Here is a 9,505-nt window from a genome sequence, read left to right as displayed (position 1 = left end):
TATCAATATTCAAATTATATTAAAAATATAAGATATAAATATATAAAATCAGACTGTCTACTAGTGTAAGTTAAAAAAGAATTGTTTTAGAAATCACAAACAATACTATGCCTAAAAGTAGGGCCCCATGAGCTATCAAAATTATTTAATGATTTAATTATAATTTATTTCTTCTGCCCAGAGTCATTTAAAAACTTATTCGGTACTTAAGAGCTTTTTTGAGATAAAAGTGACAGCACAAAAATTCAAGATATCTGGAGAATCAAAGCTGTAAAATTTTATCAAATTTTTAGTGCTTCTATTTTTTAATCCTCCCTTATCTTGAATTTTTTGTTAGTTTATTTTGATATCAAGAAAGACTTCAGCTGCAAAAAAAGTTTTTTTTTCCATGGGCAGAAAAAATAAAATTTCATTACAGGGTCATATTAAAATATCATAATTTTGTGCAAAATAGTATCCTAAAATCTAGAGAAAATTGAGAACACCCGAGACACCCCCCCTATTTCTAAAACCATTTTTTTCAACCGTAAAGAATTATGATTTTGTCTTTGGAATGGGGAACTTTGTACCAAATTTTCATTTTGACGTAGGGACAGGAAATTTTCACAAAAAATAGAATTTTCACTTCAAATGTAGCTGAGACTTTCCGTAAAGAAGGTTCACTTTATAACAGTATATTTCGTTAAAAATATAATTTTTGCTTTAAGACAGGGAGTTTCTGTAAAGTATTATAATTCAATTTAGAACAGGGAATTTTGAATATATTTCTGAATTACAGCGGAAAATTCTTAGTTTGGAGGAGGAATAAATAAATTAAATGCAAAAGGAGAAGAATAATAATTTTTATAATAATATAAATATAAATAAATGTAATTCTGATTTGGAATAGGGGGCTTTTTGAAATAAAAGTAATTGTGTCTTAAAACAGAGAATTTGCGTGAAAATGATAATTTATACTTCTTTTGTAAAATTTTCTGTTCCAATTCTGAATTGTAATTCGCATGAACAAAGCTTATCTGATATTTCAACTCAGAACTGTAATTCTTTTTCCAAATAAAATCATTCATATCATTCAAATCTTCTAAACTCTTTTAAATTGATCGGCAAGAATTAAAAATAAACTTCAGGAAGGCCGAGAAATGACTATGAATAGTAAATCATCCTTCGGGTAGACACCATGATTATAAATAATTCAATAGATCGAACAGAAATAGGTATATTAAACCTTGGGATTTCTCTATAATTTTCTGAATTAATTTAATTATGATGTTTATTTAGCTATTTAAAGAAACAGAAGTAGAAAATATTTGTACACCCTCATAGAGATTAAGAGAAAGAAAATACAAGTGGAATATATACAGAGAAGCAAGTCTAACGAATAATGAAGCATTCAAACTTTGCACGCCGCAAAACTTTGAAAAACGGCTACTAAAAGCCTTTTCAACTTCTCTGCCTGTTAGAAGTGAAACGAATCCTACTGAGAGGGTCGCCAAGTAGTAGCAGAGTTTATAATCAGACGTGAATGTGGCATTTGCTCATAAAACAGGGAGATTAATTTTCTTTCTCTGCCAAAGCTTCACAAATTTATTTTTGACATAGTAAAAGATAAGAGTCCTTATTAATGTTATCTCTGCGGGAGGTTATATTGATCCTTTAGATAAATAAGATTTCTTTTTGTTTAAAAAGCGCCAGTCACAGCATCAAGTAAGAAAAATCTACGTACAGCTAATAATATTTTGATTATACTGTTAATGTCCAAGAGGATGTGTAAATTTAAAAAAGGAAAGATTAAAAATAGGCACTCACTTCTCGCAGGATATCTCCGGGAAAATGTTGCATAGTCTTATTAAAAAAAAAAAAAACGTTCAAAGCTACATTTCAACAATTTTCGATTAACATAAATAGCGTTCGTAATACAGACCTGTCTAATTTTTTATTTTTTCCAATTTTGCTAATTAGAGCGAGCTTTGTCACTCACTAATTCAGTTTCTGTTAATAAAAAATCCTGCAGATAGGGATCATTTGACGTGGGATTAATTAGACTTTCAAAGACTTTTTTGTAAAACTGCACATTTTTTTCCGAAAGTATCCGGAGATAAGTGAGCGCACCTTTTTAATCGCTCGTTTTTAGGTGTACTCATACTACTGAACGGTAATGTATTAATATCATTGATTGTATTTATTAATTAATTAATAATCACGAAAATGTTAAAACCGTATCCGTAGTAACCTAGAGGCTTTAAAGTTGCTTTGTTTTTCTTTCAAACATGAGGTTTTTAATAAATGCCCGTTTATGTTTGTGTCAACATTACTCTTTTAATGATAACTTGTAAAAAGGCTAGTCAGTTTCATATCATTTAAAGGTATTGTTGTCCTAAATAATTCCCACTATTGATTAATTTTAAAGCTGGATTAGATCAGAATACATTTTTCGTTTCAATTATTTTTTTTTAATCTTCGTAGATGTGTTTTTTTATATTAAAAAAATGTATACGTAAAGTTTAACGAAATGATAATTTTTTTGCAAAAATTTCAGGTACACCCATTAAATATGATGAGAATGACAAAAGAGTATTTTAAAAATTCGAACTTTATGAGAATTTTTACCACAGTATTCGCAGTAATAATTTAAGCCACATTTTCTCAAACACGGGGTGGTATTTAGTTGATATAATTCGATATAATGTTTATAATTTTCTCCATAAAAAATTTTTCATCTTTAAGAACTGCTAAATTTTTAAGTTCCCGTTATAGAAGACAATGTGGTCCAATGGGGGAGCGAGTGGGGCCGCTGGGTCAGCCGAGCAACTCCACAACAACGCAGGAGGGTATGAAAAAATCGGACAGTACCCTTGGCGGTTAATCGTTTCGTCTGCTCCAGTCATTTTCAGTCGGTGGCAAAAATGTCGCAGTAAATTCGCTTCATTTCGCTCTTAGTCACTCAGTGTTTAGTTTATGCGTTGCGTAATCAGGTCTAACCAGGCATTACGAAAATGTCAATGAAAAAAAAGAGGAAGAGTTTAGCTTTCGAAGAAATATATAAGTTTTTAGACGAAGTGAAATTAGGTGCCTTAAAACAGTATATTTTTCATAATTTATTTTTTGAACGGGAAATTTACAAATCTTTAGAAGAAAAATCGGTCCAAGTTCGATTTTAACAGCTTTTAAAATAATGAGTTGAAGTGTTATCATTTTCAATTATAATACCATTCACTTTGCAATGCGTAAGTCGAAAATGTTTTAATTTAAATATTTTCCATTTAGATTTAAATATTTTCCATTTAGATTTTTGCCTGAAGTTGAAAATTTTCGATAAAAAAATGTCTCATTTAACATTCATTACTTATTAAAATATTTAAAAGTTCTGCACAAATTTAAAAAATAATTTTCGGTTATACCAAATTTAAAACAACTTCTAGATTTCCCAAGACTTTAAAATAAAATTTTTAAGGTTTTCAAGGATGTCTTAACTATTTGAAATAAAAATAATTTAACTTCTAATTTATGAAGTGTTCAGTTAAAAAAATTTAATCTTTCAATATTTCATGGTCCAGCTTAAAATTGATTAAAATAATAAAATTTAGAAAATTTTAAATTTTATTGATGGATTCTTTAATTTAGAGCATTGGAAATGATAACGTGGATTTAGACTTTTTAGAATTGAATCTGAATCTTTGAACTCTATAATTTATAAAAGTTTAGAATTATGCTGTTTATCTGCATTTCATTTAAGTTGTTTAGCTGGTAGTTTATTTATTATTACTTTAAATGGAAAAATTTTTAGTCTTAGAGTTGGAATTCTAAAATTTGATTTGACGTGAAAAATCGTTTGCGAACCGTGAAAAACTCGGGAAATTACTGGGAATTTTATTCTTCGATTAAAATGGCCACCCTGATATATGTACGTACATACTTAAAAATTAGTACTTTGATCAATTTTGATTTTCGAGCTCAAACATGTACACGTTCATTATGACATTATAAATCGAAAATCGCAAAAATAAAAAAAAATATTTTTAAGGCGAAATTCCAACAGAAATAATTTAGACGCCCTTTATTGCTTATGGTGCGGTGAGTCTCGAGATTGTACAAAAGAGATGAAGGGTACCCCCGAAACGGCAGTGTACTAAATTTATTCTTGATGATGAGACAAATCGATGGATGTATTCAACAGGCCTGTGTGACAAAAATAAAATTATGATATATACAGGTTTTTTAATTTGCTTTACGTTTTATAAGAGAAAAAAGCCTCAATTTTCAAAATACACTAATATTTTAAGTATCAAATTAAGGCCAAATCGCCTTTTCGATCTCTTCAGGTTTTTTTTGCAGTATAAAATCTTCTTTTTATCTCCTCAGACATTCCTTTTCCAACCCCCCTGTCTCAATTGTTTTTTTAAAGAATGAGTTATCCGGGAACAGTATATGAAATAAAATCCATTTGTTTAACAATTGAAATAAACAGTTTAACACTTTAACTATTTTATATTATTATTATTATATTTTCTTTTGGAGGAAATGTTCAATTTTTAATATTTCAATTCACTTTTTGTTAGCAATAAATAAACAATAAGTAATAAGAAAGCACAATCAAAATCGCCTTTTTCTTCCTCTCAGACACCTTACAGTCTAAAATCCTCTTTTTTAATCTGCTTAGTCTCATTTTACAATCTGAAATAGCCTCAGATTCTTTTTACAACAAAAAATTCCGTTTCCAATCGAAAATATTTTATTTAGAAATTTTCTCCCTATTCTTGTAAAAGTCTTATTGTTTATAACTATACCTCTACACAGTTCAAGAATAAATTAAAAAATCCTGTATAAGTATGTACAGTGTTCATGGAATGATTACAATTAACGATAAACCATATAATGAACGCATCCATACTACTTTTCAGCGGTTTTTCAGTTTTACTCTGTAGAAATAACAATTATGATATTGTTCGTAACTAAAAAAAAAGTCTGTCCGCTATGTGGGCACATTCTCATCGCGCGCTACGTGCGCGGCTCGCTCCGCTCACGAGTTTGAGCGCGCCTAGGGCGCACGACTGTTGGTTCTTGCCCTTCGCGCTCGATGATGTATTTATCTCGCGTTACGCGCTCGGCCCTAATATTTTTCGCACATTATTGCGCAAAACTTTTAAAATTAAGAATGAAAACATCCACCACTATAATTTTGTGATTGTGAATTCTCTCTTGTTAAAAGAGCTTAGCTGGAGAGTGTGAGCGTACTGATGGCGATTATACTCGATTTTGTTCCAAATTTCAAGTTTTCTACATTATACTCAACACTTTTATATCAAATATAATACATTTTTCACGTAACCCTGCCTACGATTGCTTATTCAGATATTGCAAAATAAAGCAAAAAATGGTATTTATCATAATTATTTAAATTTTTTTTTCTTATTTCTTTGTTTTTGTAATTTTTTTTATTTTTAATCTTGTTTTTTACGATTAAAGAAAAATTACTGCGCATCTGGATAGGGTCTAATACAGGAATATATATAGGGACCTGTAAAGAAACCTGTATATGATCCTATGTATGATCCTATGTCCTCTTGCGCCTCTTGTGTCCTTTTCCCAAAAATTTAATTTTTTTATTTTTATTCTTATTTTTTACGATTGAAAGAAAATCTTCTCTTCCTATATGAAAATTATTAATAACAAATTTATGGATCTTTTTAGGTGAATAATTTTTGTCTGTTAATTTTTTTAATAGCTTGTCATTTGTCAAAAAATTAATTTTTTTATTTGTATTGTTTTTTACGCATAAAACAAAAACTGCGTATCCTATCAAATTAATTATAAAAAAATTGTAACTTTTTTTTGGATAAACAAGGATTGTCTCTTTTTTTCTTAGCTTGTGTCGTTAGTTCAACATTTTTAAATTTTTTTTATGTTTAATGTTGTTTTTTACAACTAAAAACAAATACTACGCGTCCTATCGAAAAGCGATTAATCACAAATTTGTAGATCTTTTCAGGGCGCGGAATTTTAGCGTATTCATTTGTATCGCATCTTGCATAGTTTGACCAAAAAATGGAATTTTTTGGCATTTTTATTATTTTTTCTATGATAAAATTTGGAATTATCAACTTTTCGACTAAATTAAAACAGTTGTTATGATAACCCTTTAGGGTTTTAAAAATCAACGTTTTTCTTCTCTTGTATTTTTTATATCATGCGTTGCTTGGCTTAAAATGTTAATTTTGGTTTTTTCGGCGGAAATATTAAAAATGCTTCAACTCTGATAATTTTCTTTTTATAGAAAAAGGTCATAAGGATAAATTGTTTGAGTTTCAGAGTACTATGAACAACCGTACATAGAAATGTTAAATCTTGAAAAAATGTGATTTCAAAAGTTTTGAAAATGTGCTCACTTTTTGGATTGTTATTCAAAATAGCGGGTTTACGAAATCGTTCTTTCTTTTTAGGCCTTAAGAAAGTGTGTCAAAGCAGAATCCAATCTGATAAATTTTTCGAAAGTTATCGTGCCTACAGAATACATGCTACAGAAATACACCTTCGTAAAAATCCTTTTTTCTGACTCAGGGGGTCTCAAAACGGGGAGATTTGATGAAAACCGACAAAGTGAAATTTTACATAAAACCAATACCTTCTCATTAGGATGAGGATGTAAAAAAACAAGATTGAAATTATCAAATTTAGACTGCATGCTCTTAAATAGCTTTTTGTTTGTTTTTTAAGTCACAAGAAGAAAACATTTTTAAAAATCTACTAACGTTTCTCTTTTAGTGGCAATAAAAACAAATCGTATAACAAGTCTGAAAATGCTGGCTGCCTTATGGATTTTCATTTATTAAAAAGTTTGTTTTTGTTGCTTTGGAAAGGGTATTAAATGTATACTGAAAATTTGGTAGATTTTAGCATATTTTGCTTCCTCATAGAGGAAGCTTTGTAATGGTAACATTTTCGAAATTTTTTTAGATCATTTAATCCAACGTTCCTCAATTTAAAAATGTCTAATACAATGTTCGAAACAATTGTCGGGATGTGTGTATGTGTGTGTCCCACTTTTTTGTGAACACGATAACTTGAAAACGATTGCAGATTAATACATAAAATTTTGGAGACCTTATTTTCACCACTAATATCTTAAAACTGACCGCAGTATTTCTAAAATTATTTATTGCCTTTTTTAGCTCTTTATAATATTTAAAAAATCGTTTTTTAGAGTAAAACTTTTTTCATTAATATAATACAAAATTGATGCAAGAGCGGAATAGATTCCTTGATTGGAGACAAATCGATTGACCTATAATATTAATACATTTTATTAAAGAGTAAGGAAGTTATCGTCATTTATATTATATTTCAAACCGATTTTTACAGTAAAATTTTTTCATTTTTATAATTTAAAGTTGATTCGAGAATAGAAAATACGTGCTGATTCAAGACGAATCGATTAACCTATAATATTGATACATTTGACTGAAGAATGGAAAAAAGCTATCGTGTCGCATAATATTTGAAAATACGGGTTTTTACAGTAAAAGTTTTTTTTATTAATATAATTCAAAATTGATGCAAGAAGGGTAAGATTCCTTGATTTGAGGAAAACCGATTGATATTATATTATTAATATATTAATTAATTAATTAATTAATATATTATAATATTAATATATTAATATTATACACTTTAATGAAGAGTAAGGAAGTTATGCTCATTTATAATGATTGAAACATCTCTTTTGAACAGAAAATATTTTTTAATCGACCTAATCTAAAGTTGCTGCATGAATAGAAAATGCTTTTTGATCATAAATGTTCAAATATAATAATTCTGACAAAAGATGAAAACTTTAGTTTGTTTTTGGAATCGAGACATTTAAGATTGTATTGTCCAAACTAGACCGTTGGTATCTTGGGTTTTTCTTCTAAGAATGTCCATGTTTAAATATTAAGATTTTTTTCCCCTAAAAAATCTTAAATAATTTTTAAAAAAGTAAAAATTTATATCTTAAATTATTTTAATTAAATTAATATAAATTATTTTAATGAACTTTAATAGCAACCGATTGTATATTTTTTCAAAAATAGAAATCACATTTTTACGGTAAATTCTAAGAACTACTCTTTTTACCAGAATTCAGTCCATTTTTGTGGCATGATCATTCGAAACCTTAATGGTAGAAAAAGGTAGCACTTTACTCTGAAAATTTCGTCAAGTCTACTTGAGTTCTCGATTACTGGCGACTATGTGTAATTCGATCCTAAGTTTCAGGTGCTTGAGAGTGACAATTTCGAGTGCTCTTTGTGAATCATTCTCTCTTGACAATGAAGCACAGGTTCTCGATTTACTCAACATATGTATCAGTTTCACAATAGTAGATCCTTATTATGTCCCATGATTACAAAGAACGAGATTTATGATACTTGAAAATTAATTAAATCTAACTCGAATAAAATACACGCTAAACAATTTGACTGCCTTACAAAATTTTCTGTTTAAATTATAAAAACTGTCTCGATGTGAAGGCATCATGGAAACAAAAAATTTTCTTGGCAAGGAATTTCGAAAATTGACACTCTGAAGATGTGTGATATTGATGTTTTTTTTATGTTTATTGGCATATACCCTTTAGTTTGGCGTATAAAAAAGCCTCTAATAATAATTAAAAATCATGTAACGTGCAACCTGCTCCTTCTATTAAAATATAATATTCTTTTCTTGAATAGTGTAGGAGAATAGTTTCAGAATTTATTTCTTATTGCAAAATTGGCCCTGATAATTATAAATTCATTGTGCCTTTTGATAAGAATTGATGCAATTTTTGCTTAAAGGCTTAACGGTTTCGCGAAATATTAAAGACAGGCATTCAGAATTTTTTAGTTTTATTAGAAAATTTATATACTTATATTCTCTTATAGAATATTTCAAGTGAGAGTGAAAAGGACATCTCAAATCGAATTTAGTTCGATAACTTACGAAGTAGTAGAAGACGAATATCGTAAAACAAACAACACGAGCATACCCAAGTGGATTCAATTTTTAGAGCTGGACTTGATCCAGATTCCACAAAAGGACGATTAGTTCAACCACTTTTTCAAAGTTCCAACAATTTAAAAGTTTTATTCGCTTTGGATCTCATTTCTCCTGCTTTCGGGTATAAGATACTAGGATGCCTCATAAAATACTTTCTTTATATTTTGTAAAACCTTAACTCGCAGATTTCTTTCTTTTGGCGACAAAATGATCTCCTGTTTTTGCCAGAAAAAAAACGAAACAATTTAGAGGTCGCATGGACCTTTTTTTGTACTGAAAATCCAATATTATAAAGTTTCTAGATTTTCATTTCTACAATTTTAACTATGCTATCTTGTATGATACAAGTAATTCTTTGCAAAGGTGTCCTACAAATTTGTTAAAAATCCAGCTAGTACGAGGGTAGTTCAATAAGTCCTTAGAATGACCAACAGATGGCGCGCGAATCGCTCCAAATCATCTGTTTTCAGTCAGCACCACTCCCGACTAGATA

At 29.0% G+C, this 9,505-nt stretch overlaps 1 protein-coding gene across 1 annotated transcript in view; it reads right to left on the bottom strand.

Moving 5' to 3' along the window:
- The window catches only part of LOC117171493 (tubby-related protein 4), a 152,731-nt gene that overhangs the window by 30,278 nt on the left and 112,948 nt on the right, over positions 1 to 9,505 (bottom strand). The gene's annotated exons all lie outside the window — the stretch shown is intronic.

This window comes from Belonocnema kinseyi, chromosome 4, assembly GCF_010883055.1.
Source record: "Belonocnema kinseyi isolate 2016_QV_RU_SX_M_011 chromosome 4, B_treatae_v1, whole genome shotgun sequence".
NCBI classification, from domain to species: Eukaryota; Metazoa; Arthropoda; class Insecta; order Hymenoptera; family Cynipidae; genus Belonocnema; species Belonocnema kinseyi.
The sequence above is the reverse complement of the archived record's forward strand: the minus strand, read 5'-3'. Positions and strand labels throughout refer to the sequence as shown.